Raw genomic sequence first — 13,661 nt, 5'->3', positions numbered from 1 at the left:
CTATAGTGTCAAGTGGGTTGGACAACCTTCAGAGAAATCGAAGTGAAGAGGCTGTGTCTACGCTTAGCAGCTCCCCAGGGGGCAGGGCTACACATGTATGGCAATTAGATGCCTATGATTCTTCTAATGACGTATGAGTTAGGGTTGCCACCTCATCCCTTTAAACCAGGACACACATTAATGATACAGGTTCTGTGGCTGATTACCCACTTAACCACTTAAGCCCCGGAAGATTTTACCCCCTTCCTGACCAGGGGGTATTTTGCGATTCGGCACTGCGTGACTTTAACGGACAATTGCGCGGTCGTGCGACGCTGTACCTAAACGAATTTGACGTCCTTTTTTTCCCACAAACAGAGCTTTCTTTTGGTGGTATTTGATCACCTGTGCAATTTTTTGATCACGCGCTATAAACAAAAAAAGAGCGTCAATTTTGCAAAAATAACAATATTTTTCACATTTTTTTATATGAAATTCCTCAAAAAAAAAAGTAAAAATCAAAATTTTTTAACATTTTCGGCCAATTTGTTTTATGCTACATATGTTTGGTAAAAAAAATCGCAATAAGCGTATTTTGATTGGTTTGCGCAAAAGTTATCGCGTTTACTAACAAAGGGAAAGATTTTTGTCATTTTTGTTGTTTTTTTTTTTAACGCGTAATGGCGGCGATCTCCGATTTTTTTTGCGGTACTGCGACATTGCGGCGGACAGATCGGACCCTTGACTGATATTTTTGACACTTTTGTGGTTACCAGTGACATTTCTACAGTAATCAGTGCTATATATATGCACTGTTACTGTAAAAATACACTGGCAGTGAAGGGGTTAACTTTATTTGAGAGGGAGGGGCTGTGTGTGTCCCTAGGGGCGTGATTCTAACTGTGATTGGCTGTGGCTTGAGGTGTAGTTACACTGATCTACGGTTCTACATAGTAGAACCGTATGATCAGTGTCTCTACACAGGGAGAACTGACAGGCAGCTTGTTTACACAAGCTGCCTGCCTTTCTCCCTCTCCCCCGACGATCGCAGAGTGACCGGCGGACATCGGGTCCGCTGGTCACACGCGCGGGGGGGTGCGGGAGCGCGCCGCCAGTGGCGCGCGCTCGCTCCCCAGACCCTCCCAGGCTAGTGACGTACCGATACGTCACTCTGCCTGTGAGGGGCTGACCGCCGCATTATATAGTCGTGCGGCGGTCGGCAAGTGGTTAAGGACCAAGCCTATTTCTGACACATGTTGTTTACAAGTTAGAATCAGTTTTTTTTAGCTAGAAACTTACTTGGAATCCCCAAACATTATATATATATATTTTTTTTTAGCAAAGACACTGGAGAATAAAATGGAGGTTGTTGTAATATTTTTTGTCACATAGAATTTGCGCAGCGTTCTTTCAAACACAATTTTTTGCGTTTTTTTTTTTTTTAATGAATCTGCATTTAAAAAACTAAACAGTAAAGTTAGCCCAATTTTTTGGTATACTGTGAAAGATGATGTCACGCCGAGTAAATAGATACCTAACATGTTACGGTTTAAAATTGCGCACACTCATGGAATGGCGACAAAATACGGTACTTAAAAATCTCCATAGGTGACGCTTTAACCACTTAAGCCCCGGAAGATTTTACCCCCTTCCTGACCAGGGGGTTTTTTGCGATTTTTTACTGCGTGACTTTAACGGACAATTACGCGGTCATACGACGCTGTACTTAAACAAATTTCCCCTTCTTTTTTTTCCCACAAACAGAGCTTTCTTTTGGTGGTATTTGATCACCTGTGCAATTTTTTGATCATGCGCTATAAACAAAAAAAGAGCGTAATTTTTGCAAAAATAACAATATTTTTCACTTTTTTTTATATGAAATTCCCCCCCAAAAAAATGTAAAAATCAAAATTTTTTAACATTTTCGGCCAAATTGTTTTATGCTACCTATGTTTGGTAAAAAAAATCGCAAAAAGCGTATTTTGATTGGTTTGCGCAAAAGTTATCGCGTTTACTAACAAAGGGAAAGATTTTTGTCATTTTTGGTGTTTTTTTTTAACGAGTAATGGCGGCGATCGGCGATTTTTTTGCGGTACTGCGACATTGCGGCGGACAGATCGGACCCTTGACTGACATTTTTGACACTATTGGGGGTACCAGTGACATTACTGCAGTAATCAGTGCTATATATATGCACTGTTACTGCAAAAATGACACTGGCAGGGAAGGGGTTAACTGTATTGGACAGGGAGGGGTTAAGTGTGTCCTAGGGGCGTGCTTCTAACTGTAGTGGGACATGGCTATTGGTGTAAAAACAAAGATCAACGGTTCTACATAGTAGAACCGTCTGATCTTCATTTTTACACAGGGGAGAATGACAGGAGGCTTGTTTACATAAGCCGCTCTGCCTTTCTCCCGCTGTACCGACGATCGGCGAGTGACCGGCGGACATCGGGTCCGCTGGTCACACGCCCGCACTCCTCCCTGAACGAGCCGAGGCGGGCGCGCGCTCGCCCGCTATTGGCTCCAATTCCAGTGACAGGCGAGTGACGTAGATCTACGTCACTCTGCCTGGCCGGGGCTGACTGCCGCAGTAAATATACTGTGCACAGTCGGCAACCGGTTAAACATTTTTAACAGTTACCAGTTTAGTGTTACAGAGGAGTTCTTATTTTAGAATTATTGCTCTTGCATGTGTGGTTTGAACACTGTTTTCATTTGCGGGCACGACTTACGTATGCATTTTCTTTCGTGCGCAAGCTCTCATACAAGGGGGGTGCTTTAAAATTTTTCCGATTTATTTTATTTAGTGACAGGTACTCTTTATGGAGGGATCGGGGTCTAAAAGACCCCAAACTTTTCCACTGTACTTCAAAGTATTCAAAATGCCGAAATCTGCATTTTTGAATACTGACAGTTTTTAAAATTAGGCGCCGTTAGGGGGTAGTACATCAGAGACCTGATCAAAGCCGAATCCGGCTTTGTTCGGGACTCTAACCAGTCGGCTGACATGCCAGTTGTTTGCTCGGTGGGATGGGAGACCTGGGTAGAGCTGCGGAAAGCGGCGGGAGGGGGGGCACTCCCCTCCTGCTCGCAAGGGTAACAGCCGAGCAGGTCCCAAGCTGCATTGGCTGTTATCTTCTGAAAGTCGACCGCAGCTCTAAACAATAGTACCAGGTTGATGACTCACTTGGTGCCTTATGTGCATTATATCAGCCTCAGAACCTGTGTAATTAATATGTGTCCCAGAATAAAGGGATGAGGTGGCAACCCTAGTATGCATGCATGTGTTTACATGCATACACAAGTAAAATCTGCAGATACGTACAGCTATAGGGCTCATGCATACTGCAGCTCAAAGAAGCGGCTCCAACAAGCTTTCCAGCTTTTTTGAGCTCTCATTTTTTTTCTGCCTGGAAACTCCTCTCTATGTTAGCCAATGTGTCCATGCAAACTATGGCCTTTTCCATTTACAGGCTAATGCTCTTACAGCATAAAAAAAGCCTCCACTAAAATCACGTTTTTTGAGAGGAGCTTTCAAACAGAAAAAACACCTAAGTGCCCAAAAACACACAAAAAAGCGAAGAAAAGCTCAAAAAATCTAAAAAAATGCACTCAAAAAAAGATAACAGCTAAGAAGGGGGGGGGGGGGGTTGTGAAAAAAAAAAACGCTTATGCTCAAAAAAGCTCAAAGAAGCTTGAATAAGCCCAATAAAAATGCACAAAAAAGCACAGACTTCTTCAAGCTTTTAGACAAAGAAATAAAAGCTCAATGCAGCTTTTCTTTTGACTTGTAGTGTGCATGAGCCCTTACAAGCAGCTGTGTCCTGCCTAATTTCCTAAGCTAGTAAATGCAGTCAATTGTAGATGCAGCTGTGTGTATGGCCACATTGATTCCTCCAGTGCTATGTTTACAAAACTATACACTGAATGCATCCAAATGCAGCATTTTAGATGCCTGTGAGAATAAGCTTACAGCTGTTACAAAGGCATAAGGTATTTTTTCATTCTCTCCATTAAGGTGGTTTTCTCTGAAATACTGCCTGTACCTCGAGCCACACAGGAGAGGCAGAAGGAGATTAGGGAACTTAACAAGTGGCTGAGGAATTGGTGTAGGAAGGAGGGGTTTGGGTTCCTGGAGAACTGGGCTGACTTCTCAGTCGGCTCCCGGCTCTTTAGTAAGGATGGGCTGCACCGTAATGGGGACGGTACAGCTCTTTTGGGGAGAAAGATGGCCACCAAGTTGGAGGGGCTTTTAAACTAGGAGACGGGGGGGAGGGCTCAGAAGTAGAGTCAGTCAGGAGGGAACAGAGGACAGAAGGCAGCTGTAGTGTCAGCAGCGACAGTAGGTCCACAATGTCAATTGGCAGGTCTGTGCGGGAAAATCTCAGACCAAACAGGAATAAACATAACCGCCAATTGCGCTTAACTTCCGTAAAACTAAGAGGGGTATATGCTAATGCCAGGAGCCTAGCTAATAAAATGGATGAGTTGGAAATGTTAGTACATGAGGAGGACATAGACCTTGTGGGAATAACAGAAACTTGGTTCGACCCCTCACATGACTGGCTGGCCAATATCCAAGGGTATTCGGTGTACCGGAAGGACAGGGTAGGAAAAAGAGGGGGAGGGGTATGTCTCTATGTCAAGAACAATATAAAGGTGATAGAAAGGAGTGACATTACGGATGGGATGAGCATGGATTTAGAATCTGTGTGGGTTGAACTCCATACGGAAGGAGAAAAGGGGATAGTAATTGTGGGGGTTTGCTATAGGCCACCTAACCAAGGGGAGGAGGTAGAGCTGGAATTTTTAGCACTAATGGGTAAAGTGGCAAAGTTGGGATCAGTCATCATATTGGGGGACTTCAATTATCCCGACATTGACTGGGAAGAGGGGACTGCACACTCACAGAAGGCCCGTCTATTCACGGAAACCTTACAGGATAATTACATGTCACAGTTGGTGGATTCCCCTACCAGAGAAAACGCAGTCCTGGATCTATTGCTCACTAATGACCCAGACCTAATCTCGGAGGTAGGAGTCCAGGACAACCTGGGCTCTAGCGATCACAGGATGATCACATTTAGTGTAAATAACAATATAACAAGGCAAGTGGGGAATATAAGAACCCTAAACTTCAGAAGGACAAACTTTCCAAAATTGTACTCATTGATGGAAAGGGTAAACTGGGACCAAACCCTGGGATCCCTGACCACAGAGGAAAAATGGGAATGCTTTAGGAACATATTAAGCAAAGGCATCTTGCAGTGCATTCCTATGGGAAATAAATTTAGAAGAGACAAAGCCAAACCTGGCTGGCTAAACCGTAGCGTCAAAAAACTTATTAAGGGAAAAAAATTGGCCTTCAAGAAGTATTAATCAGAGGGCACAGTATCGGCTTTCGAGCAATACAAGGAGGCAAATAAGAAAAGTAAACAAGAAATTAAGATGGCTAAAATCATCTTTGAGAGACAAATAGCAGAGGATAGTAAAAAAAACCCAAAGAAATTCTTTAAATATATCAACAGCAAAAAAACTAAGGCAGAGCATATTGCACACATAATTAACAATGATGGGAGGATGGTTACAGAGGACACTGAAAAAGCAACTGTGCTGAATGCTTTTTTCTCGTCAGTCTTTACACAGGAAATGGAGGGGTACACTGACCATGACTGTATGGTTAGTAGTAATACACAGGACTTGCCACTATGGCTAACAAAGGGTGAAATCAGGGAAAGGCTGGATAAACTTAACACAAACAAATCACCAGGCCCGGATGGCGTACATCCGAGAGTACTCAAGGAACTCAGTAAAGTTATATCGAGACCACTGTTCCTGATCTTTGCTGACAGTATTAGGACAGGAGATGTACCAGGGGATTGGAAGAAAGCTAACGTGATTCCATTATTCAAAAAGGGCCAGAGGCATATCCCAGGAAATTATAGGCCTGTCAGTTTGACATCAGTAGTATGTAAACTTCTGGAGGGGATGATAAGGGACTATATAGTAGAGTTTGCTAAAGACAACAACATCATCAGCAGTAATCAGCACGGGTTTACAAATGGGCGTTCTTGTCAAACCAATCTCTTAACATTCTACGAGGAGGTGAGCTGTGAGCTTGATAGGGGGAGACCAGTGGATGTGGTGTACTTGGATTTCGCTAAGGCGTTTGATACAGTTCCCCACAAGCGCTTAATTTATAAAATAAGGTCTGCAGGTATCGATAGCAGGGTTTGCTCTTGGATACGGAACTGGCTTAAAAGGCGTGTCCAAAGGGTAGTAATAAACAGCGCATACTCAGACTGGTCTGAGGTGGTAAGCGGGGTCCCCCAAGGCTCAGTCTTGGGACCAACCTTGTTCAATTTATTCATAAACAACATTGAGGTCGGGATCAGTAGTTCGATATCAGTTTTTGCAGATGACACAAAATTGGCCAGGGCAATAACTTCACAACATGAAGCAGATATCCTACAGAATGACCTGGACAAAATTACAGAGTGGGCAACGACATAGCAAATGAGGTTTAACGTGGAGAAGTGTAAGGTTTTGCACTTGGGGACTAAAAACATAAAAACACAATACACGTTAGGAGGGGAACCCTTGGGGGAATCAAAAATGGAGAAGGATCTGGGAGTCTTGGTTGATGATAGATTAGGCAACAGCATGCAATGTCAAGGGGCAGCTGCCAAAGCCAGCAGAACATTAGCATGCATAAAGAAAGGGATGTATTCCAGAGATAAGACTATAATCCTTCCACTTTATAAAACTCTGGTCCGACCGCATCTGGAGTATTCCGTCCAGTTCTGGTCGCCAGTCCTCAGGAGGGATGTGTTGGAGCTGGAGAGAGTCCAGAGAAGGGCAACTAAACTAATTAGGGGATTGGAGGACCTTGACTATGAAGCGCGTCTACAATCGCTCGATTTATTCTCCCTGGAGAAGAGACGTCTGAGGGGGGACATGATAGCAATTTATAAATATCTTAATGGGGATCCCAGCTTAGAAAAAAAGCTGTTCATTCGAAGGGATTGCATGAGGACTCGAGGGCATACAATGCGATTAGAGGAGAAGCGTTTTAACCTCAGGCAACGTGGGGGGTTCTTTACTGTTAGGGCTACAAGATTGTGGAATTCTCTACCACAAGAGGTGGTTTCTGCGGGTAGTATGGTGGCTTTCAAAAGACTCTTAGACTTACATCTCAAGGATCAGAACATTCAGGGGTATGTGAGATGATTACAGCCACACACACCTACACAGGTTGAACTAGATGGACTATTGTCTTTATTCAACCTCACCTACTATGTAACTATGTAACTATGTAACTATGTAACTATGTAAACAAAACCTTCCATGATCAGCTTCCCTCAGCCCCCATCCCCTTAACCACTTGAAGACCAGGCATTTTCTGGCACTTTTTACTTACATGTAAAAATCAGTTTTTAGTTGTTGTTTTTTTGCTAGAAAATGTGTTAAAACCCCCAAATGTTAAATATCTTTTTTAAAGCAGAGGACCTAGAGAATAAATTGGTAGGTTTTGCAATTTTTTTTATGTCACACGGTTTTTCAAACTCCAGTTTTACAAAAGGGGTGCCAGGAAGGGCCCTGAAGTTGTTTTGCAGTACAGTCCAGTTTATGTGGAGCCAGTTTACCTCAGGATACAGTTTACCTCAGAAAGCTCATTCAAATATACTTCATAGCTAAGGGCAAAGTGAAGCAGCGGCCTAGCCGTGACTAGCGTTACTCAGCGTTACTCAGCATTTTCAAGTCGTCCCAGCCTATTGTGCATAGTGTATAAAGTTGGAGTATCCCACTCATTTCCTTCTCCTATCCAAGTTCCAAATAAAAACACAAAAACCAAAGCTACTGGACTGTTTCTTGACTGAGCTAAAACACTTGGGAAAAATGTCAAACCGTCATGTTGTTGCTAATGTTAACCCATGGGAACCCGTAACCAGCAGCTCCCAAGGGAGTAGTGCTACATATCCAACATAATACATGTGCTCTTACTGTGGAGACTCTTTAAAGGTAGAGTTAGGGTCTTCAGATATCAGGGTGCCTTGCCGTGGCCTGCAGCTTAGTATTTGCAATGTATGCAACTAAACACCTATTTTTAACACATACTGTTAGACAGGTTAATTTGGTTGGTCGCAGGCTGGTTGGTAAGTTGTGACTGGAAACTCCTTGGCTTTTGTGATGTGTGTTTGCCCTTCCAGTGTTCCTTACTGTTAAGACCATTTATAGGTGGGGGAAGTGACCACTTATTTTACACTGAGCATACTCAGCCACTTTGCCATTTGAGCCATATCTCTGGTTAAACTGAGCATGCTCAGACACTTTGCTGTTTGACATCTTACAGTATAAGTAAATGGTAGATAATGCACTTGTTGCTCTCCATCTCACATAAAGCTAAACCAAAACTCCCACTGCTGTTTTCACAAACCACACACAGTAATATTACTGATGCAAAATTAAAATGAGTAACAATTTTGTGTGTTGTTTAGTATTTCCAAATTATCATATTTTCACCATGCAAATGTAATATGTGTACCAACATCATTTTCAGAGGGTAACACCACTATTCTACACTCACACACCATTAAACACCAACTATTACAGAATAAATCAAGAAACAGAACCCCTGCTTGATGTAATTCCACCACCTATAGGTAAATGCCTAAAGAAATGTAGTATTTATGTTTAGGAGGGTTCCACCACCATTGCAAATCTTGCCACACGTGTTCCACGGGGAAGGACAAGAAGCAGCCTTGTGAATTCCACTCCAGCACCGACTGCAGCCTCTAACCAAGCAAAGGGCCCCAAAATTAGAGATGGTCCTCTAGGAGCATGCTGACAGTAATCAGCCATAACCAGCCTTGGACTCAGATAGCATATCGCAGAAATAGTTTGGTTAATGGCACTCAGAACTTCCAGGGTACATCTGCATTATTTTTTTTGCACCCCAGGGACTTAGGGCTGTTTAACACCACAGAGGTGGAGGATCCATGCATGTGGCAGCACAGTGGCTAACTGGTTAGCACATCTGCCTTGCAGCACCAGGGTCATTGGTTTGAATTGCAAGCATGCCACTATCTGGTTAGAGGTTTGTTTGTTCTTCCTCTTTTGTGGTGTTAGAGCTTCTTTTCACAAGGTATTATATTTCTAACGGGTTTCACATAATGGAAACAAAATAAATGACATTGTAAATAAAGAGAGTGTGGGTTTTACACCAAATCTATAACATTTCTTTTTGGTCAGTTGTGGATTTATCAATATAGTTTGATCCTGCACCCATATTTAAATGTTGGATGCGGATGACAAATGTGCTTGTGAACAATTTGTGTGAAGCAGCCCTCACAAAGTTTGCATTTTCTGCTTTGTACCCTCCACATGCCAAACAAATTACAACTTGAATTGTTTTGTTTTTGGTATCACTGATCATGGCCAGAGACTTGGACATTTGATCTTTTCCATTATACACTGCACATATGTGACAGGAGGCACTTTGGGTGGGGGGATCGTGGAACCCAGATTACTTTAGAGAGGTCGGGAAACTCCTTGTCCAGCTTCCCCGACCCCTCTTATGTGTAAGTCACCCTATGTCTATTAGGAGCACAGGGTGACCAAGAACCCCAGTCGGGTCTGCACTAATCAGACTCGCAGTACAACCACACCACATTTTGTGTTACCCCGGTTATCCTGGGTTCTATATGTGTGGTTTGTGTTGAAAGAATGAAGGGCCTCTTTATCTTGGGACAATAATATTTCTGAACAATATCCCTCAAGAGATATATAAAGATAAACAATTTGACTTTTCAGATTTCTTGAATTGCTTGGAGTCTCTCATAGACCATTGCTAGATAGTGAGGTGGGGTGGGGTTTGTTATTGTTAAGTACTGTACCTGTATCCCATTGTTCTGTTGTTTCTGTCTGCCTTAAGATCAACCTATTATGGGATGTATATGTGTATGTGGATTAGCTGCTAAGGGGGGAGGGGGGATTGTCCCACAGTGTATATCTCTGTGCCTGTGTTTGAATAAACAGTTCTTATTCTGGTTTACTCCAAAACTGGTACTGTCTAGTTCTTGGGGTAACTATAGCCAGATTCACGAATCTCGTGTTCCAGAGCTTAGGAAGCAGCTTCTTGACGGAGATACCCATTCAGGGTGTCCAGAGACCGTCACAATATACAGTATATATCGTCAATAGCTGATGCATTCTTTCATTTGCCAAGAGTCTGTGCTCCTGATCAGCAGGTGTGAGTACTTGGAGCATATATGAAGAGACCGAACCGATTACACTGGTGGGCGTGTTCTTTACTGGGTGGGTGTAGGTGTACTATCAATCCCACCTATGTTATATAAAGGTCTGCACTAGTGTGGTTTGCTTTGCCTGAGAAGAGGCCAGATTATTTGCAGGCAGGGTGCGATAGTGTACATCAGGACCCACACTGGCTGTGGTTTGATGAATGTTTTGTCTGTTTGCTTTAATTGTTTTGCATTTTGGCCCTCAAAAGTGGCTTTTTATATGTCTTTGTCCAATGTGACAGCTGACCCTTCTCTCTTGATTGTTACTTACAAATCTCATGTGTTATACAACTCCTAATGTTGATCTAGTTTCCTAAATTGTTTTTATAAAAATTAAGCTTCCTGCTAACCATAACCAGAAATGTATGTGTGTGTGAATTTGGAGGGATGTAGTTATTGCACTGCTTTTTATTTTGTTATATCTTGTCGGTTTTGTTTGTTTAATCCTGCACTTAAACTTTTGATGGGAGTGGGGTGGTGAGAGTTGTTATACCCTAAAGTGATTGACATGGTTAGAGGTCACCTTATTTTTGTCCCTGCTGTACACTATGTAAGCCAGCCACCCACAACAGGGTGACACCAAGCCAGCCACCCACAACAGGGTGCCAGTCAGCCAGCAGTCACAGCAGGGTGCCAGCCGGCCCCCCACCCTACAACAGGGTGCCAGCAGCCAGCCACCCTCCCACCCCACAACAGGGTTCCAGCAAGCCAGCCACCCACAACAGGGTGCCAGTCAGTCACCCACCCCACAACAGGGTGCCAGCAAGCCAGCCACCCACAACAGGGTGCCAGCAAGCCAGCCACCAACAACAGGGTGCCAGCAAGTCAGCCACCCCACAACAGGGTAACACCAAGCCAGCCACCCACAACAGGGTGACACCAAGCCAGCCACCCACAACAGGGTGCCAGTCAGCCTGCAGCCACAGCAGGGTGCCAGCCACCCACCCCACAACAGGGTTTCAGCAAGCCAGCCACCCACAACAGAGTGCCAGCAAGCCAGCCACCCACAACAGGGTGCCAGCCAGACACCCACCCACCCCACAACAGGGTGCCAGCCAGCCCCCACCCCACAACAGGGTGGCAACAAGCCAGCCACCCACAACAGGGTGACACCAAGCCAGCCACCAACAACAGGGTGCCAGCAAGTCAGCCACCCCACAACAGGGTAACACCAAGCCAGCCACCCACAACAGGGTGACACCAAGCCAGCCACCCACAACAGGGTGCCAGTCAGCCTGCAGCCACAGCAGGGTGCCAGCCACCCACCCCACAACAGGGTTTCAGCAAGCCAGCCACCCACAACAGAGTGCCAGCAAGCCAGCCACCCACAACAGGGTGCCAGCCAGCCAGCAGCCACGGCAGGGTGCCAGAAAGACACCCACCCACCCCACAACAGGGTGCCAGCCAGCCCCCCACCCCACAACAGGGTGGCAACAAGCCAGCCACCCACAACAGGGTGACACCAAGCCAGCCACCCACAACAGGGTGACAGCCAGTCAACAGCCACAGCATTGTGACAACCTGCCAGCAGCCACAGCAGGGTGCCAACCAGCCACCCACCTCAAAACAGGGTGCCAGCAGCCAGCCACGCATCCACCCCACAACAGGTTTTCAGCAAGCCACCAACCCAGAAGAGGGTACCAGCCAGCCACCCACCCACCCCACAACAGGGTGTCAGCAAGCCAGCCACCCACAACAGGGTGCCAGCAAGCTAGCCACCCACAACAGGATGCTAGCATGCCAGCCACCCACAACAGGGTGCCAGCAAGCCAGCCACCCACAACAGGGTGCTAGCAAGCCAGCCACCCACAGCAGGGGGACAGCCAGCCAGCAGCCACAGCAGGGTGACTTGCCAGCCAGCAGCCACAGCAGGGTGAATTGCCAGTCAGCAGCCACAGCAGGGTGCCAGCCCGCCACCCATCCCAAAACAGGGTGCCAGCAAGCCAGCCAGCCACCCACAACAGGGTCACAGCCAGTCAGCAGGCCAGCCACCCACAGCAGGGTGCCAGCAGCCAGCCAGCATTTTTTTTAACCTTATATTGTCTCAATGGAGATGGATGGAGAGAGAAAAAATAAAAGTGTGAACTGGGACTATTTCTCATCCCAACCCTCTCTAGGAAAATCAGCAGTGTGCAGCACATGCACAAACAATGTGAGCATGGGATCAGTAACTGCAAAAAAACAAAAATATGTCAAATCTTTGGGCCCATCTAAGAGTTTCTTTACACATGCAAGTCATTACAGAAAAAAGTGTAAATCCAAAACTAAAAGAGCAAGCTTTTAAAAGAGCAAGCTTTTAACAGCTCCAATGCTGATTTTCATGTTCCAATGATTTTTCCTATGGCCTAGGTAAACTATTGAACATGTCAAATTAAGTATTCATTTTCTATAATCACCAGTTGCCCACCCCATAAACACAATTTTTAAAATAATTTTTTAACAAAATAAGCATATTGAACACATGTGAAAGGATGTTAGCAAATGTGAATTTATTGCGATTGCGCATATCTTTTCGCAATGGCATACAATTGGTTGCCCAGGCCGGCTCCTAGCCTGGAAATGCATCCTCGTGTGTGGAAGGACATTCAAATGCACTTGCAAGTGTTAGTGCTGCTCAGAGTTGTCAGCAAGGTAACATGGTAAGATCACTTTTTTTTCATCATGAGATGTTGCTGATTTGCAAGGTGTGGGAGATTTCTTGGTGTTCCCAGGGTTTAGTGGGATGTAGTGTTGGAATTTTGTGTTTAGTGATCCTCAGAACACACATCACTTCCTGATTCTATGCACAGTAGACTTTCTGCATTTGTACATGTTTCTGTAAATACTGTGTGGAATGTGTGTGCATTTTAGCAAGTGTTCCACAAACTGTTGGCTAAAATCAAATCCTGTATAGTCATAAGGAACTCTATGCACATGTAACTTAGCAATTTTCCCCACCCCATACATATCTTGTTTTTGGTTGCCTCATCCTGGTGATGTTCACTTCACCCAATCAAAAGTTCACCATTCACAGAAAATGCCACAGATGAGTCTGCCTATGCCTCACTTTTTATTTTGCTAAATTCCAGCTCCTCTATGTAACAATATACTATTAATGTACCTATGTTGCAAAGCAATACATTGTTTCTTTATTTGAGAGAAGTCCTTACCTGTGCTTTTGCTATATTTCCTTAGAACGCTTCATTTCTTGCTGGTATGTTGATATTAGACATAGAAGCCAGTAATACTGGCCATACAAAATTGTTCAAACTCATTTTCAAAAAACTATCACTCGGCCGTTAGAGCAAACGATCATGCCATCATGTAATGACTGATAAATCGTTCAATGGACCTAAATAAATAATTTTTTTCTTCATTTTTTCACATATACCTAGTGCA

This window comes from Pelophylax lessonae (genome assembly GCF_965119305.1).
Source record: "Pelophylax lessonae genome assembly, chromosome: 3".
Lineage (NCBI taxonomy): Eukaryota > Metazoa > Chordata > Amphibia > Anura > Ranidae > Pelophylax > Pelophylax lessonae.
Note: the sequence above shows the minus strand (reverse complement) of the source record.